The 27494-nt window shown below is 51.8% G+C and overlaps 50 non-coding genes across 50 annotated transcripts; 18 read left to right on the forward strand and 32 right to left on the reverse strand.

Annotated features, from left to right (window-relative positions):
* Positions 1-281: 281 nt before the first annotated feature.
* On the reverse strand, positions 282-353 carry Trnad-guc (transfer RNA aspartic acid (anticodon GUC)). Its single transcript has one exon. It is a non-coding gene; the product is annotated as a tRNA-Asp (tRNA).
* Positions 354-460: 107 nt separating this feature from the next.
* Positions 461-552, reverse strand: Trnai-uau (transfer RNA isoleucine (anticodon UAU)). The gene is given in 2 exon segments: positions 461-496; positions 515-552. It is a non-coding gene; the product is annotated as a tRNA-Ile (tRNA).
* A 378-nt stretch (positions 553-930) lies between these two features.
* Trnar-acg (transfer RNA arginine (anticodon ACG)) lies at positions 931-1003 on the forward strand. The gene has a single exon. It is a non-coding gene; the product is annotated as a tRNA-Arg (tRNA).
* Positions 1004-1607: 604 nt separating this feature from the next.
* Trnad-guc (transfer RNA aspartic acid (anticodon GUC)) lies at positions 1608-1679 on the reverse strand. Its single transcript has one exon. It is a non-coding gene; the product is annotated as a tRNA-Asp (tRNA).
* Positions 1680-1786: 107 nt separating this feature from the next.
* On the reverse strand, positions 1787-1878 carry Trnai-uau (transfer RNA isoleucine (anticodon UAU)). The gene is given in 2 exon segments: positions 1787-1822; positions 1841-1878. It is a non-coding gene; the product is annotated as a tRNA-Ile (tRNA).
* A 1052-nt stretch (positions 1879-2930) lies between these two features.
* Positions 2931-3002, reverse strand: Trnad-guc (transfer RNA aspartic acid (anticodon GUC)). The gene has a single exon. It is a non-coding gene; the product is annotated as a tRNA-Asp (tRNA).
* A 107-nt stretch (positions 3003-3109) lies between these two features.
* Trnai-uau (transfer RNA isoleucine (anticodon UAU)) lies at positions 3110-3201 on the reverse strand. The gene is given in 2 exon segments: positions 3110-3145; positions 3164-3201. It is a non-coding gene; the product is annotated as a tRNA-Ile (tRNA).
* A 378-nt stretch (positions 3202-3579) lies between these two features.
* Trnar-acg (transfer RNA arginine (anticodon ACG)) lies at positions 3580-3652 on the forward strand. The gene has a single exon. It is a non-coding gene; the product is annotated as a tRNA-Arg (tRNA).
* A 604-nt stretch (positions 3653-4256) lies between these two features.
* On the reverse strand, positions 4257-4328 carry Trnad-guc (transfer RNA aspartic acid (anticodon GUC)). The gene has a single exon. It is a non-coding gene; the product is annotated as a tRNA-Asp (tRNA).
* Positions 4329-4435: 107 nt separating this feature from the next.
* Trnai-uau (transfer RNA isoleucine (anticodon UAU)) lies at positions 4436-4527 on the reverse strand. Its single transcript is given in 2 exon segments — positions 4436-4471; positions 4490-4527. It is a non-coding gene; the product is annotated as a tRNA-Ile (tRNA).
* A 378-nt stretch (positions 4528-4905) lies between these two features.
* On the forward strand, positions 4906-4978 carry Trnar-acg (transfer RNA arginine (anticodon ACG)). Its single transcript has one exon. It is a non-coding gene; the product is annotated as a tRNA-Arg (tRNA).
* A 604-nt stretch (positions 4979-5582) lies between these two features.
* On the reverse strand, positions 5583-5654 carry Trnad-guc (transfer RNA aspartic acid (anticodon GUC)). Its single transcript has one exon. It is a non-coding gene; the product is annotated as a tRNA-Asp (tRNA).
* A 107-nt stretch (positions 5655-5761) lies between these two features.
* Trnai-uau (transfer RNA isoleucine (anticodon UAU)) lies at positions 5762-5853 on the reverse strand. Its single transcript is given in 2 exon segments — positions 5762-5797; positions 5816-5853. It is a non-coding gene; the product is annotated as a tRNA-Ile (tRNA).
* A 378-nt stretch (positions 5854-6231) lies between these two features.
* Trnar-acg (transfer RNA arginine (anticodon ACG)) lies at positions 6232-6304 on the forward strand. The gene has a single exon. It is a non-coding gene; the product is annotated as a tRNA-Arg (tRNA).
* Positions 6305-7087: 783 nt separating this feature from the next.
* On the reverse strand, positions 7088-7179 carry Trnai-uau (transfer RNA isoleucine (anticodon UAU)). Its single transcript is given in 2 exon segments — positions 7088-7123; positions 7142-7179. It is a non-coding gene; the product is annotated as a tRNA-Ile (tRNA).
* Positions 7180-7557: 378 nt separating this feature from the next.
* On the forward strand, positions 7558-7630 carry Trnar-acg (transfer RNA arginine (anticodon ACG)). The gene has a single exon. It is a non-coding gene; the product is annotated as a tRNA-Arg (tRNA).
* A 783-nt stretch (positions 7631-8413) lies between these two features.
* Trnai-uau (transfer RNA isoleucine (anticodon UAU)) lies at positions 8414-8505 on the reverse strand. The gene is given in 2 exon segments: positions 8414-8449; positions 8468-8505. It is a non-coding gene; the product is annotated as a tRNA-Ile (tRNA).
* A 378-nt stretch (positions 8506-8883) lies between these two features.
* Positions 8884-8956, forward strand: Trnar-acg (transfer RNA arginine (anticodon ACG)). Its single transcript has one exon. It is a non-coding gene; the product is annotated as a tRNA-Arg (tRNA).
* Positions 8957-9550: 594 nt separating this feature from the next.
* Trnad-guc (transfer RNA aspartic acid (anticodon GUC)) lies at positions 9551-9622 on the reverse strand. The gene has a single exon. It is a non-coding gene; the product is annotated as a tRNA-Asp (tRNA).
* Positions 9623-9729: 107 nt separating this feature from the next.
* Positions 9730-9821, reverse strand: Trnai-uau (transfer RNA isoleucine (anticodon UAU)). The gene is given in 2 exon segments: positions 9730-9765; positions 9784-9821. It is a non-coding gene; the product is annotated as a tRNA-Ile (tRNA).
* Positions 9822-10199: 378 nt separating this feature from the next.
* On the forward strand, positions 10200-10272 carry Trnar-acg (transfer RNA arginine (anticodon ACG)). Its single transcript has one exon. It is a non-coding gene; the product is annotated as a tRNA-Arg (tRNA).
* Positions 10273-10876: 604 nt separating this feature from the next.
* Positions 10877-10948, reverse strand: Trnad-guc (transfer RNA aspartic acid (anticodon GUC)). The gene has a single exon. It is a non-coding gene; the product is annotated as a tRNA-Asp (tRNA).
* Positions 10949-11055: 107 nt separating this feature from the next.
* Positions 11056-11147, reverse strand: Trnai-uau (transfer RNA isoleucine (anticodon UAU)). Its single transcript is given in 2 exon segments — positions 11056-11091; positions 11110-11147. It is a non-coding gene; the product is annotated as a tRNA-Ile (tRNA).
* Positions 11148-11525: 378 nt separating this feature from the next.
* Trnar-acg (transfer RNA arginine (anticodon ACG)) lies at positions 11526-11598 on the forward strand. Its single transcript has one exon. It is a non-coding gene; the product is annotated as a tRNA-Arg (tRNA).
* A 594-nt stretch (positions 11599-12192) lies between these two features.
* On the reverse strand, positions 12193-12264 carry Trnad-guc (transfer RNA aspartic acid (anticodon GUC)). The gene has a single exon. It is a non-coding gene; the product is annotated as a tRNA-Asp (tRNA).
* A 107-nt stretch (positions 12265-12371) lies between these two features.
* On the reverse strand, positions 12372-12463 carry Trnai-uau (transfer RNA isoleucine (anticodon UAU)). The gene is given in 2 exon segments: positions 12372-12407; positions 12426-12463. It is a non-coding gene; the product is annotated as a tRNA-Ile (tRNA).
* Positions 12464-12841: 378 nt separating this feature from the next.
* Trnar-acg (transfer RNA arginine (anticodon ACG)) lies at positions 12842-12914 on the forward strand. Its single transcript has one exon. It is a non-coding gene; the product is annotated as a tRNA-Arg (tRNA).
* A 604-nt stretch (positions 12915-13518) lies between these two features.
* Trnad-guc (transfer RNA aspartic acid (anticodon GUC)) lies at positions 13519-13590 on the reverse strand. Its single transcript has one exon. It is a non-coding gene; the product is annotated as a tRNA-Asp (tRNA).
* A 107-nt stretch (positions 13591-13697) lies between these two features.
* Trnai-uau (transfer RNA isoleucine (anticodon UAU)) lies at positions 13698-13789 on the reverse strand. The gene is given in 2 exon segments: positions 13698-13733; positions 13752-13789. It is a non-coding gene; the product is annotated as a tRNA-Ile (tRNA).
* A 1045-nt stretch (positions 13790-14834) lies between these two features.
* On the reverse strand, positions 14835-14906 carry Trnad-guc (transfer RNA aspartic acid (anticodon GUC)). Its single transcript has one exon. It is a non-coding gene; the product is annotated as a tRNA-Asp (tRNA).
* Positions 14907-15013: 107 nt separating this feature from the next.
* Trnai-uau (transfer RNA isoleucine (anticodon UAU)) lies at positions 15014-15105 on the reverse strand. The gene is given in 2 exon segments: positions 15014-15049; positions 15068-15105. It is a non-coding gene; the product is annotated as a tRNA-Ile (tRNA).
* Positions 15106-15483: 378 nt separating this feature from the next.
* Positions 15484-15556, forward strand: Trnar-acg (transfer RNA arginine (anticodon ACG)). Its single transcript has one exon. It is a non-coding gene; the product is annotated as a tRNA-Arg (tRNA).
* A 604-nt stretch (positions 15557-16160) lies between these two features.
* Trnad-guc (transfer RNA aspartic acid (anticodon GUC)) lies at positions 16161-16232 on the reverse strand. The gene has a single exon. It is a non-coding gene; the product is annotated as a tRNA-Asp (tRNA).
* Positions 16233-16339: 107 nt separating this feature from the next.
* On the reverse strand, positions 16340-16431 carry Trnai-uau (transfer RNA isoleucine (anticodon UAU)). The gene is given in 2 exon segments: positions 16340-16375; positions 16394-16431. It is a non-coding gene; the product is annotated as a tRNA-Ile (tRNA).
* A 378-nt stretch (positions 16432-16809) lies between these two features.
* Positions 16810-16882, forward strand: Trnar-acg (transfer RNA arginine (anticodon ACG)). The gene has a single exon. It is a non-coding gene; the product is annotated as a tRNA-Arg (tRNA).
* Positions 16883-17665: 783 nt separating this feature from the next.
* Trnai-uau (transfer RNA isoleucine (anticodon UAU)) lies at positions 17666-17757 on the reverse strand. The gene is given in 2 exon segments: positions 17666-17701; positions 17720-17757. It is a non-coding gene; the product is annotated as a tRNA-Ile (tRNA).
* A 378-nt stretch (positions 17758-18135) lies between these two features.
* On the forward strand, positions 18136-18208 carry Trnar-acg (transfer RNA arginine (anticodon ACG)). The gene has a single exon. It is a non-coding gene; the product is annotated as a tRNA-Arg (tRNA).
* A 604-nt stretch (positions 18209-18812) lies between these two features.
* On the reverse strand, positions 18813-18884 carry Trnad-guc (transfer RNA aspartic acid (anticodon GUC)). The gene has a single exon. It is a non-coding gene; the product is annotated as a tRNA-Asp (tRNA).
* A 107-nt stretch (positions 18885-18991) lies between these two features.
* On the reverse strand, positions 18992-19083 carry Trnai-uau (transfer RNA isoleucine (anticodon UAU)). Its single transcript is given in 2 exon segments — positions 18992-19027; positions 19046-19083. It is a non-coding gene; the product is annotated as a tRNA-Ile (tRNA).
* Positions 19084-19461: 378 nt separating this feature from the next.
* Positions 19462-19534, forward strand: Trnar-acg (transfer RNA arginine (anticodon ACG)). The gene has a single exon. It is a non-coding gene; the product is annotated as a tRNA-Arg (tRNA).
* A 276-nt stretch (positions 19535-19810) lies between these two features.
* On the forward strand, positions 19811-19882 carry Trnam-cau (transfer RNA methionine (anticodon CAU)). The gene has a single exon. It is a non-coding gene; the product is annotated as a tRNA-Met (tRNA).
* A 424-nt stretch (positions 19883-20306) lies between these two features.
* On the reverse strand, positions 20307-20378 carry Trnad-guc (transfer RNA aspartic acid (anticodon GUC)). Its single transcript has one exon. It is a non-coding gene; the product is annotated as a tRNA-Asp (tRNA).
* Positions 20379-20485: 107 nt separating this feature from the next.
* Positions 20486-20577, reverse strand: Trnai-uau (transfer RNA isoleucine (anticodon UAU)). Its single transcript is given in 2 exon segments — positions 20486-20521; positions 20540-20577. It is a non-coding gene; the product is annotated as a tRNA-Ile (tRNA).
* A 378-nt stretch (positions 20578-20955) lies between these two features.
* Trnar-acg (transfer RNA arginine (anticodon ACG)) lies at positions 20956-21028 on the forward strand. The gene has a single exon. It is a non-coding gene; the product is annotated as a tRNA-Arg (tRNA).
* A 287-nt stretch (positions 21029-21315) lies between these two features.
* Trnam-cau (transfer RNA methionine (anticodon CAU)) lies at positions 21316-21387 on the forward strand. Its single transcript has one exon. It is a non-coding gene; the product is annotated as a tRNA-Met (tRNA).
* A 424-nt stretch (positions 21388-21811) lies between these two features.
* On the reverse strand, positions 21812-21883 carry Trnad-guc (transfer RNA aspartic acid (anticodon GUC)). The gene has a single exon. It is a non-coding gene; the product is annotated as a tRNA-Asp (tRNA).
* A 107-nt stretch (positions 21884-21990) lies between these two features.
* Positions 21991-22082, reverse strand: Trnai-uau (transfer RNA isoleucine (anticodon UAU)). Its single transcript is given in 2 exon segments — positions 21991-22026; positions 22045-22082. It is a non-coding gene; the product is annotated as a tRNA-Ile (tRNA).
* Positions 22083-22460: 378 nt separating this feature from the next.
* Trnar-acg (transfer RNA arginine (anticodon ACG)) lies at positions 22461-22533 on the forward strand. Its single transcript has one exon. It is a non-coding gene; the product is annotated as a tRNA-Arg (tRNA).
* A 287-nt stretch (positions 22534-22820) lies between these two features.
* Trnam-cau (transfer RNA methionine (anticodon CAU)) lies at positions 22821-22892 on the forward strand. Its single transcript has one exon. It is a non-coding gene; the product is annotated as a tRNA-Met (tRNA).
* A 424-nt stretch (positions 22893-23316) lies between these two features.
* Positions 23317-23388, reverse strand: Trnad-guc (transfer RNA aspartic acid (anticodon GUC)). The gene has a single exon. It is a non-coding gene; the product is annotated as a tRNA-Asp (tRNA).
* Between the last annotated feature and the right edge of the window lie 4106 nt (positions 23389-27494).

Consider the following 27494-nt stretch of genomic DNA (forward strand, 5'->3'; position numbering starts at 1 on the left):
ACCCAGAGGTCCGTGGATCGAAACCACGCTCTGCTAAAATTATTTCTTTTGCAGACTGTGTCGAGCTCGATTATTACGCCCACAGCGTCGGCTGGGGTGCCTTGATTCAGCGTTAACAGCAAACCCAGTAATTCTGAAGTGTGAAGAATGCGAGAACCACTTCCTAAGATGTAGCATTTTTTAAGATTTTGCACCAACTACACTTCTTGATCGCAAAGTTAATGCTCTTACGACCCCCATACGCGCAACACTCGAACAGGTTTGTGAGATAAAAATCGCATCTCCCCGGCGGGGAATCGAAGCCCGGTCTCCCGCGTGACAGGCGGGGATACTAACCACTATACTACCGAGGAAGACGCAGCTAGCGTCTCGAATGCACAATTATGTTACTCAAATAGCTGATACATCTCAAACCTAGCCTCCTGTTGCTGTCAGAGACAGCTGCTAAGAAATGAAAGTATGCCCCAGGTGAGGCTCGAACTCACAACCCCGGCATTGCTCACGGCTACTGCCTTATAAGTACCGTGCGCTAACCAATTGCGCCACTGGGGCTACGACACAGTGCTCTCAGTTAGCGGTATTCACTTTGCTGCAAACCAGTGGTGGCCACAGAAACATACGATCGCCACCTGGTGCCATACTGCGACTTTGGCACCTGACTACCAATGCTTCGTGCTATTCTTGTTTCATATGCTACGCTTACATGCACATCAACCGGCTCTGGTCGTCGAGAAAACGCGGGAAAACGCGCGCCTTGCCTTCTGCTACCTGTCGAACAGCGAGAGCAGATGCGTGGCAAGCTCTAAGCTCTGCAGGCGCACTGCGGCCACGCAGCTGGACGAGAGGTACCTTCCTTGGGAGCTTGCTCAGCCATGGAGAACACGTTTCTTCGCTAATTGCACTTGCCTCGTAGAAAGAAATGCTGCCACTGTCCCTGTGGCGCAACGGATAACGCGTCTGACTACGGATCAGAAGATTCCAGGTTCGAATCCTGGCAGGGTCGGCATTGTGTTGGTTGCCGACGCGTAGCTGGGCAGTGGATTTCGTATGTCGCCGCATCGTGGAGTGCTTTGTTACTCCTGTGCATCTCGCAGCTGCATGTCGAGTCGATCGTGGTAAATATCGCAGCCTGGAAGCGTCAGCGTAGCGTCAGTCGAGCAAAGTCGAGACAAGTCAAGCTGAGAGCTGTGGGAGATGATACGCAATTAAGTACAGGCGTGTGAAAGCGACGCAGACAACGCTTTCCAAGTGTCCCACGTCACGTGGCGAAGAGCCAGCGCAACACCGGCCACCAGAGTGGCGCAGTGGAAGCGTGCTGGGCCCATAACCCAGAGGTCCGTGGATCGAAACCACGCTCTGCTAAAATTATTTCTTTTGCAGACTGTGTCGAGCTCGATTATTACGCCCACAGCGTCGGCTGGGGTGCCTTGATTCAGCGTTAACAGCAAACCCAGTAATTCTGAAGTGTGAAGAATGCGAGAACCACTTCCTAAGATGTAGCATTTTTTAAGATTTTGCACCAACTACACTTCTTGATCGCAAAGTTAATGCTCTTACGACCCCCATACGCGCAACACTCGAACAGGTTTGTGAGATAAAAATCGCATCTCCCCGGCGGGGAATCGAAGCCCGGTCTCCCGCGTGACAGGCGGGGATACTAACCACTATACTACCGAGGAAGACGCAGCTAGCGTCTCGAATGCACAATTATGTTACTCAAATAGCTGATACATCTCAAACCTAGCCTCCTGTTGCTGTCAGAGACAGCTGCTAAGAAATGAAAGTATGCCCCAGGTGAGGCTCGAACTCACAACCCCGGCATTGCTCACGGCTACTGCCTTATAAGTACCGTGCGCTAACCAATTGCGCCACTGGGGCTACGACACAGTGCTCTCAGTTAGCGGTATTCACTTTGCTGCAAACCAGTGGTGGCCACAGAAACATACGATCGCCACCTGATGCCATACTGCGACTTTGGCACCTGACTACCAATGCTTCGTGCTATTCTTGTTTCATATGCTACGCTTACATGCACATCAACCGGCTCTGGTCGTCGAGAAAACGCGGGAAAACGCGCGCCTTGCCTTCTGCTACCTGTCGAACAGCGAGAGCAGATGCGTGGCAAGCTCTAAGCTCTGCAGGCGCACTGCGGCCACGCAGCTGGACGAGAGGTACCTTCCTTGGGAGCTTGCTCAGCCATGGAGAACATGTTTCTTCGCTAATTGCACTTGCCTCGTAGAAAGAAATGCTGCCACTGTCCCTGTGGCGCAACGGATAACGCTGACTACGGATCAGAAGATTCCAGGTTCGAATCCTGGCAGGGTCGGCATTGTGTTGGTTGCCGACGCGTAGCTGGGCAGTGGATTTCGTATGTCGCCGCATCGTGGAGTGCTTTGTTACTCCTGTGCATCTCGCAGCTGCATGTCGAGTCGATCGTGGTAAATATCGCAGCCTGGAAGCGTCAGCGTAGCGTCAGTCGAGCAAAGTCGAGACAAGTCAAGCTGAGAGCTGTGGGAGATGATACGCAATTAAGTACAGGCGTGTGAAAGCGACGCAGACAACGCTTTCCAAGTGTCCCACGTCACGTGGCGAAGAGCCAGCGCAACACCGGCCACCAGAGTGGCGCAGTGGAAGCGTGCTGGGCCCATAACCCAGAGGTCCGTGGATCGAAACCACGCTCTGCTAAAATTATTTCTTTTGCAGACTGTGTCGAGCTCGATTATTACGCCCACAGCGTCGGCTGGGGTGCCTTGATTCAGCGTTAACAGCAAACCCAGTAATTCTGAAGTGTGAAGAATGCGAGAACCACTTCCTAAGATGTAGCATTTTTTAAGATTTTGCACCAACTACACTTCTTGATCGCAAAGTTAATGCTCTTACGACCCCCATACGCGCAACACTCGAACAGGTTTGTGAGATAAAAATCGCATCTCCCCGGCGGGGAATCGAAGCCCGGTCTCCCGCGTGACAGGCGGGGATACTAACCACTATACTACCGAGGAAGACGCAGCTAGCGTCTCGAATGCACAATTATGTTACTCAAATAGCTGATACATCTCAAACCTAGCCTCCTGTTGCTGTCAGAGACAGCTGCTAAGAAATGAAAGTATGCCCCAGGTGAGGCTCGAACTCACAACCCCGGCATTGCTCACGGCTACTGCCTTATAAGTACCGTGCGCTAACCAATTGCGCCACTGGGGCTACGACACAGTGCTCTCAGTTAGCGGTATTCACTTTGCTGCAAACCAGTGGTGGCCACAGAAACATACGATCGCCACCTGGTGCCATACTGCGACTTTGGCACCTGACTACCAATGCTTCGTGCTATTCTTGTTTCATATGCTACGCTTACATGCACATCAACCGGCTCTGGTCGTCGAGAAAACGCGGGAAAACGCGCGCCTTGCCTTCTGCTACCTGTCGAACAGCGAGAGCAGATGCGTGGCAAGCTCTAAGCTCTGCAGGCGCACTGCGGCCACGCAGCTGGACGAGAGGTACCTTCCTTGGGAGCTTGCTCAGCCATGGAGAACACGTTGCTTCGCTAATTGCACTTGCCTCGTAGAAAGAAATGCTGCCACTGGCCCTGTGGCGCAACGGATAACGCGTCTGACTACGGATCAGAAGATTCCAGGTTCGAATCCTGGCAGGGTCGGCATTGTGTTGGTTGCCGACGCGTAGCTGGGCAGTGGATTTCGTATGTCGCCGCATCGTGGAGTGCTTTGTTACTCCTGTGCATCTCGCAGCTGCATGTCGAGTCGATCGTGGTAAATATCGCAGCCTGGAAGCGTCAGCGTAGCGTCAGTCGAGCAAAGTCGAGACAAGTCAAGCTGAGAGCTGTGGGAGATGATACGCAATTAAGTACAGGCGTGTGAAAGCGACGCAGACAACGCTTTCCAAGTGTCCCACGTCACGTGGCGAAGAGCCAGCGCAACACCGGCCACCAGAGTGGCGCAGTGGAAGCGTGCTGGGCCCATAACCCAGAGGTCCGTGGATCGAAACCACGCTCTGCTAAAATTATTTCTTTTGCAGACTGTGTCGAGCTCGATTATTACGCCCACAGCGTCGGCTGGGGTGCCTTGATTCAGCGTTAACAGCAAACCCAGTAATTCTGAAGTGTGAAGAATGCGAGAACCACTTCCTAAGATGTAGCATTTTTTAAGATTTTGCACCAACTACACTTCTTGATCGCAAAGTTAATGCTCTTACGACCCCCATACGCGCAACACTCGAACAGGTTTGTGAGATAAAAATCGCATCTCCCCGGCGGGGAATCGAAGCCCGGTCTCCCGCGTGACAGGCGGGGATACTAACCACTATACTACCGAGGAAGACGCAGCTAGCGTCTCGAATGCACAATTATGTTACTCAAATAGCTGATACATCTCAAACCTAGCCTCCTGTTGCTGTCAGAGACAGCTGCTAAGAAATGAAAGTATGCCCCAGGTGAGGCTCGAACTCACAACCCCGGCATTGCTCACGGCTACTGCCTTATAAGTACCGTGCGCTAACCAATTGCGCCACTGGGGCTACGACACAGTGCTCTCAGTTAGCGGTATTCACTTTGCTGCAAACCAGTGGTGGCCACAGAAACATACGATCGCCACCTGGTGCCATACTGCGACTTTGGCACCTGACTACCAATGCTTCGTGCTATTCTTGTTTCATATGCTACGCTTACATGCACATCAACCGGCTCTGGTCGTCGAGAAAACGCGGGAAAACGCGCGCCTTGCCTTCTGCTACCTGTCGAACAGCGAGAGCAGATGCGTGGCAAGCTCTAAGCTCTGCAGGCGCACTGCGGCCACGCAGCTGGACGAGAGGTACCTTCCTTGGGAGCTTGCTCAGCCATGGAGAACACGTTGCTTCGCTAATTGCACTTGCCTCGTAGAAAGAAATGCTGCCACTGGCCCTGTGGCGCAACGGATAACGCGTCTGACTACGGATCAGAAGATTCCAGGTTCGAATCCTGGCAGGGTCGGCATTGTGTTGGTTGCCGACGCGTAGCTGGGCAGTGGATTTCGTATGTCGCCGCATCGTGGAGTGCTTTGTTACTCCTGTGCATCTCGCAGCTGCATGTCGAGTCGATCGTGGTAAATATCGCAGCCTGGAAGCGTCAGCGTAGCGTCAGTCGAGCAAAGTCGAGACAAGTCAAGCTGAGAGCTGTGGGAGATGATACGCAATTAAGTACAGGCGTGTGAAAGCGACGCAGACAACGCTTTCCAAGTGTCCCACGTCACGTGGCGAAGAGCCAGCGCAACACCGGCCACCAGAGTGGCGCAGTGGAAGCGTGCTGGGCCCATAACCCAGAGGTCCGTGGATCGAAACCACGCTCTGCTAAAATTATTTCTTTTGCAGACTGTGTCGAGCTCGATTATTACGCCCACAGCGTCGGCTGGGGTGCCTTGATTCAGCGTTAACAGCAAACCCAGTAATTCTGAAGTGTGAAGAATGCGAGAACCACTTCCTAAGATGTAGCATTTTTTAAGATTTTGCACCAACTACACTTCTTGATCGCAAAGTTAATGCTCTTACGACCCCCATACGCGCAACACTCGAACAGGTTTGTGAGATAAAAATCGCATCTCCCCGGCGGGGAATCGAAGCCCGGTCTCCCGCGTGACAGGCGGGGATACTAACCACTATACTACCGAGGAAGACGCAGCTAGCGTCTCGAATGCACAATTATGTTACTCAAATAGCTGATACATCTCAAACCTAGCCTCCTGTTGCTGTCAGAGACAGCTGCTAAGAAATGAAAGTATGCCCCAGGTGAGGCTCGAACTCACAACCCCGGCATTGCTCACGGCTACTGCCTTATAAGTACCGTGCGCTAACCAATTGCGCCACTGGGGCTACGACACAGTGCTCTCAGTTAGCGGTATTCACTTTGCTGCAAACCAGTGGTGGCCACAGAAACATACGATCGCCACCTGGTGCCATACTGCGACTTTGGCACCTGACTACCAATGCTTCGTGCTATTCTTGTTTCATATGCTACGCTTACATGCACATCAACCGGCTCTGGTCGTCGAGAAAACGCGGGAAAACGCGCGCCTTGCCTTCTGCTACCTGTCGAACAGCGAGAGCAGATGCGTGGCAAGCTCTAAGCTCTGCAGGCGCACTGCGGCCACGCAGCTGGACGAGAGGTACCTTCCTTGGGAGCTTGCTCAGCCATGGAGAACACGTTGCTTCGCTAATTGCACTTGCCTCGTAGAAAGAAATGCTGCCACTGGCCCTGTGGCGCAACGGATAACGCGTCTGACTACGGATCAGAAGATTCCAGGTTCGAATCCTGGCAGGGTCGGCATTGTGTTGGTTGCCGACGCGTAGCTGGGCAGTGGATTTCGTATGTCGCCGCATCGTGGAGTGCTTTGTTACTCCTGTGCATCTCGCAGCTGCATGTCGAGTCGATCGTGGTAAATATCGCAGCCTGGAAGCGTCAGCGTAGCGTCAGTCGAGCAAAGTCGAGACAAGTCAAGCTGAGAGCTGTGGGAGATGATACGCAATTAAGTACAGGCGTGTGAAAGCGACGCAGACAACGCTTTCCAAGTGTCCCACGTCACGTGGCGAAGAGCCAGCGCAACACCGGCCACCAGAGTGGCGCAGTGGAAGCGTGCTGGGCCCATAACCCAGAGGTCCGTGGATCGAAACCACGCTCTGCTAAAATTATTTCTTTTGCAGACTGTGTCGAGCTCGATTATTACGCCCACAGCGTCGGCTGGGGTGCCTTGATTCAGCGTTAACAGCAAACCCAGTAATTCTGAAGTGTGAAGAATGCGAGAACCACTTCCTAAGATGTAGCATTTTTTAAGATTTTGCACCAACTACACTTCTTGATCGCAAAGTTAATGCTCTTACGACCCCCATACGCGCAACACTCGAACAGGTTTGTGAGATAAAAATCGCATCTCCCCGGCGGGGAATCGAAGCCCGGTCTCCCGCGTGACAGGCGGGGATACTAACCACTATACTACCGAGGGAGACGCAGCTAGCGTCTCGAATGCACAATTATGTTTATCAAATAGCTGATACATCTCAAACCTAGCCTCCTGTTGCTGTCAGAGACAGCTGCTAAGAAATGAAAGTATGCCCCAGGTGAGGCTCGAACTCACAACCCCGGCATTGCTCACGGCTACTGCCTTATAAGTACCGTGCGCTAACCAATTGCGCCACTGGGGCTACGACACAGTGCTCTCAGTTAGCGGTATTCACTTTGCTGCAAACCAGTGGTGGCCACAGAAACATACGATCGCCACCTGGTGCCATACTGCGACTTTGGCACCTGACTACCAATGCTTCGTGCTATTCTTGTTTCATATGCTACGCTTACATGCACATCAACCGGCTCTGGTCGTCGAGAAAACGCGGGAAAACGCGCGCCTTGCCTTCTGCTACCTGTCGAACAGCGAGAGCAGATGCGTGGCAAGCTCTAAGCTCTGCAGGCGCACTGCGGCCACGCAGCTGGACGAGAGGTACCTTCCTTGGGAGCTTGCTCAGCCATGGAGAACACGTTTCTTCGCTAATTGCACTTGCCTCGTAGAAAGAAATGCTGCCACTGGCCCTGTGGCGCAACGGATAACGCGTCTGACTACGGATCAGAAGATTCCAGGTTCGAATCCTGGCAGGGTCGGCATTGTGTTGGTTGCCGACGCGTAGCTGGGCAGTGGATTTCGTATGTCGCCGCATCGTGGAGTGCTTTGTTACTCCTGTGCATCTCGCAGCTGCATGTCGAGTCGATCGTGGTAAATATCGCAGCCTGGAAGCGTCAGCGTAGCGTCAGTCGAGCAAAGTCGAGACAAGTCAAGCTGAGAGCTGTGGGAGATGATACGCAATTAAGTACAGGCGTGTGAAAGCGACGCAGACAACGCTTTCCAAGTGTCCCACGTCACGTGGCGAAGAGCCAGCGCAACACCGGCCACCAGAGTGGCGCAGTGGAAGCGTGCTGGGCCCATAACCCAGAGGTCCGTGGATCGAAACCACGCTCTGCTAAAATTATTTCTTTTGCAGACTGTGTCGAGCTCGATTATTACGCCCACAGCGTCGGCTGGGGTGCCTTGATTCAGCGTTAACAGCAAACCCAGTAATTCTGAAGTGTGAAGAATGCGAGAACCACTTCCTAAGATGTAGCATTTTTTAAGATTTTGCACCAACTACACTTCTTGATCGCAAAGTTAATGCTCTTACGACCCCCATACGCGCAACACTCGAACAGGTTTGTGAGATAAAAATCGCATCTCCCCGGCGGGGTATCGAACCCCAGTCTCCCGCGTGACAGGCGGGGAAACTAACCACTATACTACCGAGGAAGACGCAGCTAGCGTCTCGAATGCACAATTATGTTACTCAAATAGCTGATACATCTCAAACCTAGCCTCCTGTTGCTGTCAGAGACAGCTGCTAAGAAATGAAAGTATGCCCCAGGTGAGGCTCGAACTCACAACCCCGGCATTGCTCACGGCTACTGCCTTATAAGTACCGTGCGCTAACCAATTGCGCCACTGGGGCTACGACACAGTGCTCTCAGTTAGCGGTATTCACTTTGCTGCAAACCAGTGGTGGCCACAGAAACATACGATCGCCACCTGGTGCCATACTGCGACTTTGGCACCTGACTACCAATGCTTCGTGCTATTCTTGTTTCATATGCTACGCTTACATCCACATCAACCGGCTCTGGTCGTCGAGAAAACGCGGGAAAACGCGCGCCTTGCCTTCTGCTACCTGTCGAACAGCGAGAGCAGATGCGTGGCAAGCTCTAAGCTCTGCAGGCGCACTGCGGCCACGCAGCTGGACGAGAGGTACCTTCCTTGGGAGCTTGCTCAGCCATGGAGAACACGTTTCTTCGCTAATTGCACTTGCCTCGTAGAAAGAAATGCTGCCACTGGCCCTGTGGAGCAACGGATAACGCGTCTGACTACGGATCAGAAGATTCCAGGTTCGAATCCTGGCAGGGTCGGCATTGTGTTGGTTGCCGACGCGTAGCTGGGCAGTGGATTTCGTATGTCGCCGCATCGTGGAGTGCTTTGTTACTCCTGTGCATCTCGTAGCTGCATGTCGAGTCGATCGTGGTAAATATCGCAGCCTGGAAGCGTCAGCGTAGCGTCAGTCGAGACAAGTAAAGCTGAGAGTTGTGGGAGATGATACGCAATTAAGTACAGGCGTGTGAAAGCGACGCAGACAACGCTTTCCAAGTGTCCCACGTCACGTGGCGAAGAGCCAGCGCAACACCGGCCACCAGAGTGGCGCAGTGGAAGCGTGCTGGGCCCATAACCCAGAGGTCCGTGGATCGAAACCACGCTCTGCTAAAATTATTTCTTTTGCAGACTGTGTCGAGCTCGATTATTACGCCCACAGCGTCGGCTGGGGTGCCTTGATTCAGCGTTAACAGCAAACCCAGTAATTCTGAAGTGTGAAGAATGCGAGAACCACTTCCTAAGATGTAGCATTTTTTAAGATTTTGCACCAACTACACTTCTTGATCGCAAAGTTAATGCTCTTACGACCCCCATACGCGCAACACTCGAACAGGTTTGTGAGATAAAAATCGCATCTCCCCGGCGGGGAATCGAACCCCGGTCTCCCGCGTGACAGGCGGGGATACTAACCACTATACTACCGAGGAAGACGCAGCTAGCGTCTCGAATGCACAATTATGTTACTCAAATAGCTGATACATCTCAAACCTAGCCTCCTGTTGCTGTCAGAGACAGCTGCTAAGAAATAAAAGTATGCCCCAGGTGAGGCTCGAACTCACAACCCCGGCATTGCTCACGGCTACTGCCTTATAAGTACCGTGCGCTAACCAATTGCGCCACTGGGGCTACGACACAGTGCTCTCAGTTAGCGGTATTCACTTTGCTGCAAACCAGTGGTGGCCACAGAAACATACGATCGCCACCTGATGCCATACTGCGACTTTGGCACCTGACTACCAATGCTTCGTGCTATTCTTGTTTCATATGCTACGCTTACATGCACATCAACCGGCTCTGGTCGTCGAGAAAACGCGGGAAAACGCGCGCCTTGCCTTCTGCTACCTGTCGAACAGCGAGAGCAGATGCGTGGCAAGCTCTAAGCTCTGCAGGCGCACTGCGGCCACGCAGCTGGACGAGAGGTACCTTCCTTGGGAGCTTGCTCAGCCATGGAGAACACGTTTCTTCGCTAATTGCACTTGCCTCGTAGAAAGAAATGCTGCCACTGGCCCTGTGGCGCAACGGATAACGCGTCTGACTACGGATCAGAAGATTCCAGGTTCGAATCCTGGCAGGGTCGGCATTTTGTTGGTTGCCGACGCGTAGCTGGGCAGTGGATTTCGTATGTCGCCGCATCGTGGAGTGCTTTGTTACTCCTGTGCATCTCGCAGCTGCATGTCGAGTCGATCGTGGTAAATATCGCAGCCTGCAAGCGTCAGCGTAGCGTCAGTCGAGCAAAGTCGAGACAAGTCAAGCTGAGAGCTGTGGGAGATGATACGCAATTAAGTACAGGCGTGTGAAAGCGACGCAGACAACGCTTTCCAAGTGTCCCACGTCACGTGGCGAAGAGCCAGCGCAACACCGGCCACCAGAGTGGCGCAGTGGAAGCGTGCTGGGCCCATAACCCAGAGGTCCGTGGATCGAAACCACGCTCTGCTAAAATTATTTCTTTTGCAGACTGTGTCGAGCTCGATTATTACGCCCACAGCGTCGGCTGGGGTGCCTTGATTCAGCGTTAACAGCAAACCCAGTAATTCTGAAGTGTGAAGAATGCGAGAACCACTTCCTAAGATGTAGCATTTTTTAAGATTTTGCACCAACTACACTTCTTGATCGCAAAGTTAATGCTCTTACGACCCCCATACGCGCAACACTCGAACAGGTTTGTGAGATAAAAATCGCATCTCCCCGGCGGGGAATCGAACCCCGGTCTCCCGCGTGACAGGCGGGGATACTAACCACTATACTACCGAGGAAGACGCAGCTAGCGTCTCGAATGCACAATTATGTTACTCAAATAGCTGATACATCTCAAACCTAGCCTCCTGTTGCTGTCAGAGACAGCTGCTAAGAAATGAAAGTATGCCCCAGGTGAGGCTCGAACTCACAACCCCGGCATTGCTCACGGCTACTGCCTTATAAGTACCGTGCGCTAACCAATTGCGCCACTGGGGCTACGACACAGTGCTCTCAGTTAGCGGTATTCACTTTGCTGCAAACCAGTGGTGGCCACAGAAACATACGATCGCCACCTGGTGCCATACTGCGACTTTGGCACCTGACTACCAATGCTTCGTGCTATTCTTGTTTCATATGCTACGCTTACATCCACATCAACCGGCTCTGGTCGTCGAGAAAACGCGGGAAAACGCGCGCCTTGCCTTCTGCTACCTGTCGAACAGCGAGAGCAGATGCGTGGCAAGCTCTAAGCTCTGCAGGCGCACTGCGGCCACGCAGCTGGACGAGAGGTACCTTCCTTGGGAGCTTGCTCAGCCATGGAGAACACGTTTCTTCGCTAATTGCACTTGCCTCGTAGAAAGAAATGCTGCCACTGGCCCTGTGGAGCAACGGATAACGCGTCTGACTACGGATCAGAAGATTCCAGGTTCGAATCCTGGCAGGGTCGGCATTGTGTTGGTTGCCGACGCGTAGCTGGGCAGTGGATTTCGTATGTCGCCGCATCGTGGAGTGCTTTGTTACTCCTGTGCATCTCGCAGCTGCATGTCGAGTCGATCGTGGTAAATATCGCAGCCTGGAAGCGTCAGCGTAGCGTCAGTCGAGACAAGTCAAGCTGAGAGTTGTGGGAGATGATACGCAATTAAGTACAGGCGTGTGAAAGCGACGCAGACAACGCTTTCCAAGTGTCCCACGTCACGTGGCGAAGAGCCAGCGCAACACCGGCCACCAGAGTGGCGCAGTGGAAGCGTGCTGGGCCCATAACCCAGAGGTCCGTGGATCGAAACCACGCTCTGCTAAAATTATTTCTTTTGCAGACTGTGTCGAGCTCGATTATTACGCCCACAGCGTCGGCTGGGGTGCCTTGATTCAGCGTTAACAGCAAACCCAGTAATTCTGAAGTGTGAAGTATGCGAGAACCACTTCCTAAGATGTAGCATTTTTTAAGATTTTGCACCAACTACACTTCTTGATCGCAAAGTTAATGCTCTTACGACCCCCATACGCGCAACACTCGAACAGGTTTGTGAGATAAAAATCGCATCTCCCCGGCGGGGAATCGAACCCCGGTCTCCCGCGTGACAGGCGGGGATACTAACCACTATACTACCGAGGAAGACGCAGCTAGCGTCTCGAATGCACAATTATGTTACTCAAATAGCTGATACATCTCAAACCTAGCCTCCTGTTGCTGTCAGAGACAGCTGCTAAGAAATAAAAGTATGCCCCAGGTGAGGCTCGAACTCACAACCCCGGCATTGCTCACGGCTACTGCCTTATAAGTACCGTGCGCTAACCAATTGCGCCACTGGGGCTACGACACAGTGCTCTCAGTTAGCGGTATTCACTTTGCTGCAAACCAGTGGTGGCCACAGAAACATACGATCGCCACCTGATGCCATACTGCGACTTTGGCACCTGACTACCAATGCTTCGTGCTATTCTTGTTTCATATGCTACGCTTACATGCACATCAACCGGCTCTGGTCGTCGAGAAAACGCGGGAAAACGCGCGCCTTGCCTTCTGCTACCTGTCGAACAGCGAGAGCAGATGCGTGGCAAGCTCTAAGCTCTGCAGGCGCACTGCGGCCACGCAGCTGGACGAGAGGTACCTTCCTTGGGAGCTTGCTCAGCCATGGAGAACACGTTTCTTCGCTAATTGCACTTGCCTCGTAGAAAGAAATGCTGCCACTGGCCCTGTGGCGCAACGGATAACGCGTCTGACTACGGATCAGAAGATTCCAGGTTCGAATCCTGGCAGGGTCGGCATTTTGTTGGTTGCCGACGCGTAGCTGGGCAGTGGATTTCGTATGTCGCCGCATCGTGGAGTGCTTTGTTACTCCTGTGCATCTCGCAGCTGCATGTCGAGTCGATCGTGGTAAATATCGCAGCCTGCAAGCGTCAGCGTAGCGTCAGACGAGCAAAGTCGAGACAAGTCAAGCTGAGAGCTGTGGGAGATGATACGCAATTAAGTACAGGCGTGTGAAAGCGACGCAGACAACGCTTTCCAAGTGTCCCACGTCACGTGGCGAAGAGCCAGCGCAACACCGGCCACCAGAGTGGCGCAGTGGAAGCGTGCTGGGCCCATAACCCAGAGGTCCGTGGATCGAAACCACGCTCTGCTAAAATTATTTCTTTTGCAGACTGTGTCGAGCTCGATTATTACGCCCACAGCGTCGGCTGGGGTGCCTTGATTCAGCGTTAACAGCAAACCCAGTAATTCTGAAGTGTGAAGAATGCGAGAACCACTTCCTAAGATGTAGCATTTTTTAAGATTTTGCACCAACTACACTTCTTGATCGCAAAGTTAATGCTCTTACGACCCCCATACGCGCAACACTCGAACAGGTTTGTGAGATAAAAATCGCATCTCCCCGGCGGGGAATCGAACCCCGGTCTCCCGCGTGACAGGCGGGGATACTAACCACTATACTACCGAGGAAGACGCAGCTAGCGTCTCGAATGCACAATTATGTTACTCAAATAGCTGATACATCTCAAACCTAGCCTCCTGTTGCTGTCAGAGACAGCTGCTAAGAAATGAAAGTATGCCCCAGGTGAGGCTCGAACTCACAACCCCGGCATTGCTCACGGCTACTGCCTTATAAGTACCGTGCGCTAACCAATTGCGCCACTGGGGCTACGACACAGTGCTCTCAGTTAGCGGTATTCACTTTGCTGCAAACCAGTGGTGGCCACAGAAACATACGATCGCCACCTGGTGCCATACTGCGACTTTGGCACCTGACTACCAATGCTTCGTGCTATTCTTGTTTCATATGCTACGCTTACATCCACATCAACCGGCTCTGGTCGTCGAGAAAACGCGGGAAAACGCGCGCCTTGCCTTCTGCTACCTGTCGAACAGCGAGAGCAGATGCGTGGCAAGCTCTAAGCTCTGCAGGCGCACTGCGGCCACGCAGCTGGACGAGAGGTACCTTCCTTGGGAGCTTGCTCAGCCATGGAGAACACGTTTCTTCGCTAATTGCACTTGCCTCGTAGAAAGAAATGCTGCCACTGGCCCTGTGGAGCAACGGTTAACGCGTCTGACTACGGATCAGAAGATTCCAGGGTCGAATCCTGCCAGGGTCGGCATTGTGTTGGTTGCCGACGCGTAGCTGGGCAGTGGATTTCGTATGTCGCCGCATCGTGGAGTGCTTTGTTACTCCTCTGCATCTCGCAGCTGCATGTCGAGTCGATCGTGGTAAATATCGCAGCCTGGAAGCGTCAGCGTAGCGTCAGTCGAGACAAGTCAAGCTGAGAGTTGTGGGAGATGATACGCAATTAAGTACAGGCGTGTGAAAGCGACGCAGACAACGCTTTCCAAGTGTCCCACGTCACGTGGCGAAGAGCCAGCGCAACACCGGCCACCAGAGTGGCGCAGTGGAAGCGTGCTGGGCCCATAACCCAGAGGTCCGTGGATCGAAACCACGCTCTGCTAAAATTATTTCTTTTGCAGACTGTGTCGAGCTCGATTATTACGCCCACAGCGTCGGCTGGGGTGCCTTGATTCAGCGTTAACAGCAAACCCAGTAATTCTGAAGTGTGAAGAATGCGAGAACCACTTCCTAAGATGTAGCATTTTTTAAGATTTTGCACCAACTACACTTCTTGATCGCAAAGTTAATGCTCTTACGACCCCCATACGCACAACACTCGAACAGGTTTGTGAGATAAAAATCGCATCTCCCCGGCGGGGAATCGAAGCCCGGTCTCCCGCGTGACAGGCGGGGATACTAACCACTATACTACCGAGGAAGACGCAGCTAGCGTCTCGAATGCACAATTATGTTACTCAAATAGCTGATACATCTCAAACCTAGCCTCCTGTTGCTGTCAGAGACAGCTGCTAAGAAATAAAAGTATGCCCCAGGTGAGGCTCGAACTCACAACCCCGGCATTGCTCACGGCTACTGCCTTATAAGTACCGTGCGCTAACCAATTGCGCCACTGGGGCTACGACACAGTGCTCTCAGTTAGCGGTATTCACTTTGCTGCAAACCAGTGGTGGCCACAGAAACATACGATCGCCACCTGGTGCCATACTGCGACTTTGGCACCTGACTACCAATGCTTCGTGCTATTCTTGTTTCATATGCTACGCTTACATGCACATCAACCGGCTCTGGTCGTCGAGAAAACGCGGGAAAACGCGCGCCTTGCCTTCTGCTACCTGTCGAACAGCGAGAGCAGATGCGTGGCAAGCTCTAAGCTCTGCAGGCGCACTGCGGCCACGCAGCTGGACGAGAGGTACCTTCCTTGGGAGCTTGCTCAGCCATGGAGAACACGTTTCTTCGCTAATTGCACTTGCCTCGTAGAAAGAAATGCTGCCACTGGCCCTGTGGCGCAACGGATAACGCGTCTGACTACGGATCAGAAGATTCCAGGTTCGAATCCTGGCAGGGTCGGCATTGTGTTGGTTGCCGACGCGTAGCTGGGCAGTGGATTTCGTATGTCGCCGCATCGTGGAGTGCTTTGTTACTCCTGTGCATCTCGCAGCTGCATGTCGAGTCGATCGTGGTAAATATCGCAGCCTGGAAGCGTCAGCGTAGCGTCAGTCGAGCAAAGTCGAGACAAGTCAAGCTGAGAGCTGTGGGAGATGATACGCAATTAAGTACAGGCGTGTGAAAGCGACGCAGACAACGCTTTCCAAGTGTCCCACGTCACGTGGCGAAGAGCCAGCGCAACACCGGCCACCAGAGTGGCGCAGTGGAAGCGTGCTGGGCCCATAACCCAGAGGTCCGTGGATCGAAACCACGCTCTGCTAAAATTATTTCTTTTGCAGACTGTGTCGAGCTCGATTATTACGCCCACAGCGTCGGCTGGGGTGCCTTGATTCAGCGTTAACAGCAAACCCAGTAATTCTGAAGTGTGAAGAATGCGAGAACCACTTCCTAAGATGTAGCATTTTTTAAGATTTTGCACCAACTACACTTCTTGATCGCAAAGTTAATGCTCTTACGACCCCCTTACGCGCAACACTCGAACAGGTTTGTGAGATAAAAATCGCATCTCCCCGGCGGGGTATCGAACCCCAGTCTCCCGCGTGACAGGCGGGGATACTAACCACTATACTACCGAGGAAGACGCAGCTAGCGTCTCGAATGCACAATTATGTTTATCAAATAGCTGATACATCTCAAACCTAGCCTCCTGTTGCTGTCAGAGACAGCTGCTAAGAAATGAAAGTATGCCCCAGGTGAGGCTCGAACTCACAACCCCGGCATTGCTCACGGCTACTGCCTTATAAGTACCGTGCGCTAACCAATTGCGCCACTGGGGCTACGACACAGTGCTCTCAGTTAGCGGTATTCACTTTGCTGCAAACCAGTGGTGGCCACAGAAACATACGATCGCCACCTGGTGCCATACTGCGACTTTGGCACCTGACTACCAATGCTTCGTGCTATTCTTGTTTCATATGCTACGCTTACATGCACATCAACCGGCTCTGGTCGTCGAGAAAACGCGGGAAAACGCGCGCCTTGCCTTCTGCTACCTGTCGAACAGCGAGAGCAGATGCGTGGCAAGCTCTAAGCTCTGCAGGCGCACTGCGGCCACGCAGCTGGACGAGAGGTACCTTCCTTGGGAGCTTGCTCAGCCATGGAGAACACGTTTCTTCGCTAATTGCACTTGCCTCGTAGAAAGAAATGCTGCCACTGGCCCTGTGGAGCAACGGATAACGCGTCTGACTACGGATCAGAAGATTCCAGGTTCGAATCCTGGCAGGGTCGGCATTGTGTTGGTTGCCGACGCGTAGCTGGGCAGTGGATTTCGTATGTCGCCGCATCGTGGAGTGCTTTGTTACTCCTGTGCATCTCGCAGCTGCATGTCGAGTCGATCGTGGTAAATATCGCAGCCTGGAAGCGTCAGCGTAGCGTCAGTCGAGCAAAGTCGAGACAAGTCAAGCTGAGAGCTGTGGGAGATGATACGCAATTAAGTACAGGCGTGTGAAAGCGACGCAGACAACGCTTTCCAAGTGTCCCACGTCACGTGGCGAAGAGCCAGCGCAACACCGGCCACCAGAGTGGCGCAGTGGAAGCGTGCTGGGCCCATAACCCAGAGGTCCGTGGATCGAAACCACGCTCTGCTAAAATTATTTCGTTTGCAGACTGTGTCGAGCTCGATTATTACGCCCACAGCGTCGGCTGGGGTGCCTTGATTCAGCGTTAACAGCAAACCCAGTAATTCTGAAGTGTGAAGAATGCGAGAACCACTTCCTAAGATGTAGCATTTTTTAAGATTTTGCACCAACTACACTTCTTGATCGCAAAGTTAATGCTCTTACGACCCCCATACGCGCAACACTCGAACAGGTTTGTGAGATAAAAATCGCATCTCCCCGGCGGGGAATCGGAGCCCGGTCTCCCGCGTGACAGGCGGGGATACTAACCACTATACTACCGAGGAAGACGCAGCTAGCGTCTCGAATGCACAATTATGTTACTCAAATAGCTGATACATCTCAAACCTAGCCTCCTGTTGCTGTCAGAGACAGCTGCTAAGAAATGAAAGTATGCCCCAGGTGAGGCTCGAACTCACAACCCCGGCATTGCTCACGGCTACTGCCTTATAAGTACCGTGCGCTAACCAATTGCGCCACTGGGGCTACGACACAGTGCTCTCAGTTAGCGGTATTCACTTTGCTGCAAACCAGTGGTGGCCACAGAAACATACGATCGCCACCTGGTGCCATACTGCGACTTTGGCACCTGACTACCAATGCTTCGTGCTATTCTTGTTTCATATGCTACGCTTACATGCACATCAACCGGCTCTGGTCGTCGAGAAAACGCGGGAAAACGCGCGCCTTGCCTTCTGCTACCTGTCGAACAGCGAGAGCAGATGCGTGGCAAGCTCTAAGCTCTGCAGGCGCACTGCGGCCACGCAGCTGGACGAGAGGTACCTTCCTTGGGAGCTTGCTCAGCCATGGAGAACACGTTTCTTCGCTAATTGCACTTGCCTCGTAGAAAGAAATGCTGCCACTGGCCCTGTGGCGCAACGGATAACGCGTCTGACTACGGATCAGAAGATTCCAGGTTCGAATCCTGGCAGGGTCGGCATTGTGTTGGTTGCCGACGCGTAGCTGGGCAGTGGATTTCGTATGTCGCCGCATCGTGGAGTGCTTTGTTACTCCTGTGCATCTCGCAGCTGCATGTCGAGTCGATCGTGGTAAATATCGCAGCCTGGAAGCGTCAGCGTAGCGTCAGTCGAGCAAAGTCGAGACAAGTCAAGCTGAGAGCTGTGGGAGATGATACGCAATTAAGTACAGGCGTGTGAAAGCGACGCAGACAACGCTTTCCAAGTGTCCCACGTCACGTGGCGAAGAGCCAGCGCAACACCGGCCACCAGAGTGGCGCAGTGGAAGCGTGCTGGGCCCATAACCCAGAGGTCCGTGGATCGAAACCACGCTCTGCTAAAATTATTTCTTTTGCAGACTGTGTCGAGCTCGATTATTACGCCCACAGCGTCGGCTGGGGTGCCTTGATTCAGCGTTAACAGCAAACCCAGTAATTCTGAAGTGTGAAGAATGCGAGAACCACTTCCTAAGATGTAGCATTTTTTAAGATTTTGCACCAACTACACTTCTTGATCGCAAAGTTAATGCTCTTACGACCCCCATACGCGCAACACTCGAACAGGTTTGTGAGATAAAAATCGCATCTCCCCGGCGGGGTATCGAACCCCGGTCTCCCGCGTGACAGGCGGGGATACTAACCACTATACTACCGAGGAAGACGCAGCTAGCGTCTCGAATGCACAATTATGTTACTCAAATAGCTGATACATCTCAAACCTAGCCTCCTGTTGCTGTCAGAGACAGCTGCTAAGAAATAAAAGTATGCCCCAGGTGAGGCTCGAACTCACAACCCCGGCATTGCTCACGGCTACTGCCTTATAAGTACCGTGCGCTAACCAATTGCGCCACTGGGGCTACGACACAGTGTTCTCAGTTAGCGGTATTCACTTTGCTGCAAACCAGTGGTGGCCACAGAAACATACGATCGCCACCTGATGCCATACTGCGACTTTGGCACCTGACTACCAATGCTTCGTGCTATTCTTGTTTCATATGCTACGCTTACATGCACATCAACCGGCTCTGGTCGTCGAGAAAACGCGGGAAAACGCGCGCCTTGCCTTCTGCTACCTGTCGAACAGCGAGAGCAGATGCGTGGCAAGCTCTAAGCTCTGCAGGCGCACTGCGGCCACGCAGCTGGACGAGAGGTACCTTCCTTGGGAGCTTGCTCAGCCATGGAGAACACGTTTCTTCGCCAATTGCACTTGCCTCGTAGAAAGAAATGCTGCCACTGGCCCTGTGGCGCAACGGATAACGCGTCTGACTACGGATCAGAAGATTCCAGGTTCGAATCCTGGCAGGGTCGGCATTTTGTTGGTTGCCGACGCGTAGCTGGGCAGTGGATTTCGTATGTCGCCGCATCGTGGAGTGCTTTGTTACTCCTGTGCATCTCGCAGCTGCATGTCGAGTCGATCGTGGTAAATATCGCAGCCTGCAAGCGTCAGTCGAGCAAAGTCGAGACAAGTCAAGCTGAGAGCTGTGGGAGATGATACGCAATTAAGTACAGGCGTGTGAAAGCGACGCAGACAACGCTTTCCAAGTGTCCCACGTCACGTGGCGAAGAGCCAGCGCAACCCCAGCCAGCAGAGTGGCGCAGTGGAAGCGTGCTGGGCCCATAACCCAGAGGTCCGTGGATCGAAACCACGCTCTGCTAAAATTATTTCTTTTGCAGACTGTGTCGAGCTCGATTATTACGCCCACAGCGTCGGCTGGGGTGCCTTGATTCAGCGTTAACAGCAAACCCAGTAATTCTGAAGTGTGAAGAATGCGAGAACCACTTCCTAAGATGTAGCATTTTTTAAGATTTTGCACCAACTACACTCCTTAATCGCAAAGTTAATGCTCTTACGACCCCCATACGCGCAACACTCGAACAGGTTTGTGAGATAAAAATCGCATCTCCCCGGCGGGGAATCGAACCCCGGTCTCCCGCGTGACCGGCGGCGATACTAACCACTATACTACCGAGGATGCGATGTAAACAGGTGCCTGTGTGCGAGAGATATGGTGCAAGTAGCCGCAAACGTCCTACACTAAGTTCGGAGAGTGAAAAAGCAGCAATTAAAAATCGGATGTGCCTCCCCGGCGGGGAATCGAACCCCGGTCTCCCGCGTGACAGGCGGGGATACTAACCACTATACTACCGAGGAAGACGCAGCTAGCGTCTCGAATGCACAATTATGTTACTCAAATAGCTGATACATCTCAAACCTAGCCTCCTGTTGCTGTCAGAGACAGCTGCTAAGAAATAAAAGTATGCCCCAGGTGAGGCTCGAACTCACAACCCCGGCATTGCTCACGGCTACTGCCTTATAAGTACCGTGCGCTAACCAATTGCGCCACTGGGGCTACGACACAGTGCTCTCAGTTAGCGGTATTCACTTTGCTGCAAACCAGTGGTGGCCACAGAAACATACGATCGCCACCTGATGCCATACTGCGACTTTGGCACCTGACTACCAATGCTTCGTGCTATTCTTGTTTCATATGCTACGCTTACATGCACATCAACCGGCTCTGGTCGTCGAGAAAACGCGGGAAAACGCGCGCCTTGCCTTCTGCTACCTGTCGAACAGCGAGAGCAGATGCGTGGCAAGCTCTAAGCTCTGCAGGCGCACTGCGGCCACGCAGCTGGACGAGAGGTACCTTCCTTGGGAGCTTGCTCAGCCATGGAGAACACGTTTCTTCGCCAATTGCACTTGCCTCGTAGAAAGAAATGCTGCCACTGGCCCTGTGGCGCAACGGATAACGCGTCTGACTACGGATCAGAAGATTCCAGGTTCGAATCCTGGCAGGGTCGGCATTTTGTTGGTTGCCGACGCGTAGCTGGGCAGTGGATTTCGTATGTCGCCGCATCGTGGAGTGCTTTGTTACTCCTGTGCATCTCGCAGCTGCATGTCGAATCGATCGTGGTAAATATCGCAGCCTGGAAGCGTCAGCGTAGCGTCAGTCGAGCAAAGTCGAGACAAGTCAAGCTGAGAGCTGTGGGAGATGATACGCAATTAAGTACAGGCGTGTGAAAGCGACGCAGACAACGCTTTCCAAGTGTCCCACGTCACGTGGCGAAGAGCCAGCGCAACCCCAGCCAGCAGAGTGGCGCAGTGGAAGCGTGCTGGGCCCATAACCCAGAGGTCCGTGGATCGAAACCACGCTCTGCTAAAATTATTTCTTTTGCAGACTGTGTCGAGCTCGATTATTACGCCCACAGCGTCGGCTGGGGTGCCTTGATTCAGCGTTAACAGCAAACCCAGTAATTCTGAAGTGTGAAGAATGCGAGAACCACTTCCTAAGATGTAGCATTTTTTAAGATTTTGCACCAACTACACTCCTTGATCGCAAAGTTAATGCTCTTACGACCCCCATACGCGCAACACTCGAACAGGTTTGTGAGATAAAAATCGCATCTCCCCGGCGGGGAATCGAACCCCGGTCTCCCGCGTGACCGGCGGCGATACTAACCACTATACTACCGAGGATGCGATGTAAACAGGTGCCTGTGTGCGAGAGATATGGTGCAAGTAGCCGCAAACGTCCTACACTAAGTTCGGAGAGTGAAAAAGCAGCAATTAAAAATCGGATGTGCCTCCCCGGCGGGGAATCGAACCCCGGTCTCCCGCGTGACAGGCGGGGATACTAACCACTATACTACCGAGGAAGACGCAGCTAGCGTCTCGAATGCACAATTATGTTACTCAAATAGCTGATACATCTCAAACCTAGCCTCCTGTTGCTGTCAGAGACAGCTGCTAAGAAATAAAAGTATGCCCCAGGTGAGGCTCGAACTCACAACCCCGGCATTGCTCACGGCTACTGCCTTATAAGTACCGTGCGCTAACCAATTGCGCCACTGGGGCTACGACACAGTGTTCTCAGTTAGCGGTATTCACTTTGCTGCAAACCAGTGGTGGCCACAGAAACATACGATCGCCACCTGATGCCATACTGCGACTTTGGCACCTGACTACCAATGCTTCGTGCTATTCTTGTTTCATATGCTACGCTTACATGCACATCAACCGGCTCTGGTCGTCGAGAAAACGCGGGAAAACGCGCGCCTTGCCTTCTGCTACCTGTCGAACAGCGAGAGCAGATGCGTGGCAAGCTCTAAGCTCTGCAGGCGCACTGCGGCCACGCAGCTGGACGAGAGGTACCTTCCTTGGGAGCTTGCTCAGCCATGGAGAACACGTTTCTTCGCCAATTGCACTTGCCTCGTAGAAAGAAATGCTGCCACTGGCCCTGTGGCGCAACGGATAACGCGTCTGACTACGGATCAGAAGATTCCAGGTTCGAATCCTGGCAGGGTCGGCATTTTGTTGGTTGCCGACGCGTAGCTGGGCAGTGGATTTCGTATGTCGACGCATCGTGGAGTGCTTTGTTACTCCTGTGCATCTCGCAGCTGCATGTCGAGTCAATCGTGGTAAATATCGCAGCCTGCAAGCGTCAGCGTAGCGTCAGTCGAGCAAAGTCGAGACAAGTCAAGCTGAGAGCTGTGGGAGATGATACGCAATTAAGTACAGGCGTGTGAAAGCGACGCAGACAACGCTTTCCAAGTGTCCCACGTCACGTGGCGAAGAGCCAGCGCAACCCCAGCCAGCAGAGTGGCGCAGTGGAAGCGTGCTGGGCCCATAACCCAGAGGTCCGTGGATCGAAACCACGCTCTGCTAAAATTATTTCTTTTGCAGACTGTGTCGAGCTCGATTATTACGCCCACAGCGTCGGCTGGGGTGCCTTGATTCAGCGTTAACAGCAAACCCAGTAATTCTGAAGTGTGAAGAATGCGAGAACCACTTCCTAAGATGTAGCATTTTTTAAGATTTTGCACCAACTACACTCCTTGATCGCAAAGTTAATGCTCTTACGACCCCCATACGCGCAACACTCGAACAGGTTTGTGAGATAAAAATCGCATCTCCCCGGCGGGGAATCGAACCCCGGTCTCCCGCGTGACCGGCGGCGATACTAACCACTATACTACCGAGGATGCGATGTAAACAGGTGCCTGTGTGCGAGAGATATGGTGCAAGTAGCCGCAAACGTCCTACACTAAGTTCGGAGAGTGAAAAAGCAGCAATTAAAAATCGGATGTGCCTCCCCGGCGGGGAATCGAACCCCGGTCTCCCGCGTGACAGGCGGGGATACTAACCACTATACTACCGAGGAAGACGCAGCTAGCGTCTCGAATGCACAATTATGTTACTCAAATAGCTGATACATCTCAAACCTAGCCTCCTGTTGCTGTCAGAGACAGCTGCTAAGAAATAAAAGTATGCCCCAGGTGAGGCTCGAACTCACAACCCCGGCATTGCTCACGGCTACTGCCTTATAAGTACCGTGCGCTAACCAATTGCGCCACTTTTTTTTTTTTTTTTTTTTTTTTTTTTTTTTTTTTTAACACTCTTGTTTGCTGGTCTCTCATAGCTTCTGGTGAAAATTAGAAAAAAATTGCTCCGTTGCTAACACAAGAATTGTTCTCGGTTTCCGGGGTACTGGAGTGGAGTCTGTGTTTCGTGGTAGTTGGGCGGGTGTGGGAGGCAGGACACGAGACAGAAGCAGTGGGGCCTCTTCGCGGCACTACTGGAGTCCCGCGGCCTGGGCCCACCCCTTTAGACGCATAGATCTTACCCTATACCCATTCTATTAAATATTATTTTAAGCATATTGCCGAAAATGGTGCCATGATTGGGATAGCTGCAGGTTTTCGCGAATTCGATTTCCATAAACATCTTGAATTCCAAGGGATCGTCACCACCAAGTTTATTAAAAACATAGCTGGAATAGTTGCCCAGCAACCACGTAACTACGTTATTTTTCGCCGGTGGATAAAATCGCACGTCGGGTCGAGAAAACATAGTTGAAGGGATGTTGGCGGTTGTAGTCCTGGTAACAATGGCTATTTTTTCTCTCAGCCAGCCCCAATTTCGTGCACGTTCGCCGCAGGTATAACGGTGCAGAACTGTATCCACCAGTTGACAGCTATGGCAGAGAGTTGTATCACTGAGTCCGATTTTATGTAGCCTCTCATTGGTGCCAATCACATCATTAATTGCCTTGTACCATGCAGTTCGAGAGGCGGAAGTAAGGACACTGGAGCTGACATTACGCCATACTATATCCCAGTTGACGCCACTGTACTTCGTAACAATTGGATTCGGTCCTTCGTGTTGTCGCCAGTATGCCAATATTGCTGGAGCCGCTAAATGTCGAGAATGTAAGAGTTCTTGACCGATGTAGCTGCGTGCAAAGTAATAATCTCGGATGTGTTTGAGCTTGTAACTGATGGTCTGAATGTTCAGCGGGGGGTCAAGACTCTGCGGCCTGACGGCAGTGAATAATTGCGCCGTAATGCCCGATGGGTAATTGTTAATGATAGAGACCGTCCGTGTAACATAGAGAGCTGCTGCCTTTTTCTTGACGTCGACTAAGCCCATCCCTCCGTTGAGGGGGTGGAGTGTTGCAGTTTTGGCAGATACGCGAAAAATTTCCCCGCGCCAAATAAAATTTGTTATCTTCGACATAATATTTCTAGCAATTACTGCAGGGAGCGGCAGAAGCTGCGCCATGTAATACGCCATTGATAAAATACAGGCGTTGATAAGTTGAATACGATCAAATTGGTTGAGGCTACGATGGTAATTATCAATTAGGGCACCATTTATTTTACGTGCTACATCCCGCCAGTTAGCCGCTATCATCTTTAGAGAGGACGCCGTCAACATGATCCCCAGAGCCTTGTGTACGCTGACTGGTGTAGCATAATCAACACGCAAATGCTGGAGGCCACAGAGGTTCAGAAATTTGCTTTTTTGTTCATTTAACTGCGCCCCTGACGCCAGACAGTATTTCCGAAGTTCAGCCGCTAATACGGTGACATCATCGACATTGCGAATCACCACACCCACATCGTCGGCATAGGCTCCGATTACACTTTTTACCCCAGAAATTGTAATCCCAGTGAGTTTCGTCTGCAACTGTTGTAACAGAGGTTCAAGGGAGAGTACAAAAAGCAACATGGACAAGGGGCTCCCTTGTGGAACCCCTCTGTTGATTTGTATTGGTCGCGTCAGTTGTGAGTTGACAGAAAGTTTTGCCTTGATTCCCATGGCCACGTTTTTAATCATGTCAATCGTGTTCCGAGAGAAACCCAATCTTTGCATAGTCTCGAGGAGGTACGCGTGATTTACGAGATCAAAAGCTTTAAAAAAATCGAGAAAGATCAGCCCACAGTTCATATTACTAGCGTTCGTTAAAGCAATGACATCTCGGTAAAAAGCAGCCGTTTGCAGAATTGTTCGTCTAAAGGCACATGTCTGCTGGTGGCCAATGATTTTAGCAGTGAGTGGCATGAGTCTCACGTTAATTGCGCGAGCCACGATCTTATAATCAGAGTTTAATAACGATATTGGTCGGAAATTGGTGATAGTTTTAGTACCTCTGTTTTTAGGGAGAAGCACAATTTTACATTCCTTAAAGACGAGTGGGACAGACGTTCCTTGCAAGACTTCGTTCACGACTTGAGTAATTTTGTCCCCGATGATGTGCCAATAGTGCTTGTAAAATTCAACTGGTAAGCCATCAGGGCCAGGGGATTTCTTAAGTGGCGAACTGCAGACAACCTCCAAAACATCTTTATTACTGAAGGCTAACGAGATGGAGTCATTTTCTTCCCTTGTTACGGTAGATGAAATGGCGCTAAACAGTCCATCAGAGCAGTCGTCGTGTAGAGCCGCTGATGCGTAGGTGTTGACAAAATAGTCGTGCAGAGCTTTGACAATCTCTCGCTGAGTGTCAATCGTTCTTCCATCCTCGAGTTTCAGGGCATCAATAAAAGTCCGCCTCCTGTTCTTTGTATGTTTGACGAGGTGGTACAGAGCGGCTGCTTCATCATCTCTGACCGACGTCACTTTAGATTTTATCTTAAGGCCGTCCAGTTGCATCCTCTTCAGACTGATTAATTTTGCCTTTATTTTCCGAATGTCGTCGATTCTGGTGGTCGTCGCGTCTGCACGATCATACAGGTCCCGTAAGATTGTGTAATAAAATTCCATCGTCTTTTTTATCTCCGCCGCCCTTTCAATCCCGAAGTACATGATGACATTTCGCAGTTTCGGCTTTGCCAGCAGAGTCCACCACTCTATAGTGCTACGAAATTTGTTAGTAGCGCGCAAGCACTGCTCCCAAGCTCGACGCACCCCCTCCTCCAGCTCAACATCCGTTAACAAAGACACATTCAGGTTCCATTGATTTTTATACCATCGTGTGGGTTGTGGAAGTAATTTCAGGCACGCGATGACACCGCTGTGATCGGAGAAACTGGAGGGGATCGTCTCTACTTTTAATAAATCATTCTCGAAAACGTCGGAAACATAAATCCTGTCGATTCTGCTACAGGAATTCGCGACGATGTGAGTGAAGCGTACCAACGTCGGGTACCGAATTTCCCACGCATCTTCCCACGCATCTTTAAGTTTGAGGCCGGTCACGAGGCTCTTTAATTCAGACGAATAATTAAAATTTGGGGACTGATCTTTCCGGGATAAGACACAATTAAAATCACCACCAATGATAAGGTGTCGGGGATTTTTCCTAAATAAATAAAGTATATGTTCCCGAAAAAATGTAGCTCGTTCTGCTCTATAGGTATTGCCAGAAGGTGCGTACAAGTTGATGATGGTGACGCCGTAAACGGTGATCCCCACCCCTCTACCCGATTCCAATTTGTCAATCTCAGTAACTGGAATCCCTTCTCTAATTAAGATTGCGGTCCCCACGGTCGTTTCTGGGGAAAAATTCGTAATTCCGACAAACCCAGGAAGAGTAAAAAGTGGCATGGACACCTCCTGCAAAAGTGCTATATCAGTGCCTGACTCATACAGATATTGTTTTAATGCATTCAGTTTCACTTCTGATCTGATTTTATTAATATTGAGGGTCGTGATCGTATAGGCCTGTGACATAATAACAGGACGGCTGAGAGAAAGAGGGATCAACTGCTTTTAATTGTCCACATCTTCATGCCATTCCATCTTAGTAGCGGCCGCGGAATTCGTGTCTGGAACGTCACTGAGTTGTTCTCTTGCGTCTTTGTTTTTACTCTTTTTCCGGACAGCATTAACATTGGGCGGCACTCGGATCCTGTGACGGACACTGTGTTGCACCGCTGCAGTCGGAGGCGTGGGAGGGTCTTGGGTGATGTCAAGCTTCTCTCCTGACAAATCTTGCGCCGGGAACGGATGCGCCGAACCCTCTGGCGAGCGATCAGCTGAGCC

This window comes from Schistocerca serialis, chromosome 9, assembly GCF_023864345.2.
Source record: "Schistocerca serialis cubense isolate TAMUIC-IGC-003099 chromosome 9, iqSchSeri2.2, whole genome shotgun sequence".
In the NCBI taxonomy this organism is placed as follows: Eukaryota; Metazoa; Arthropoda; class Insecta; order Orthoptera; family Acrididae; genus Schistocerca; species Schistocerca serialis.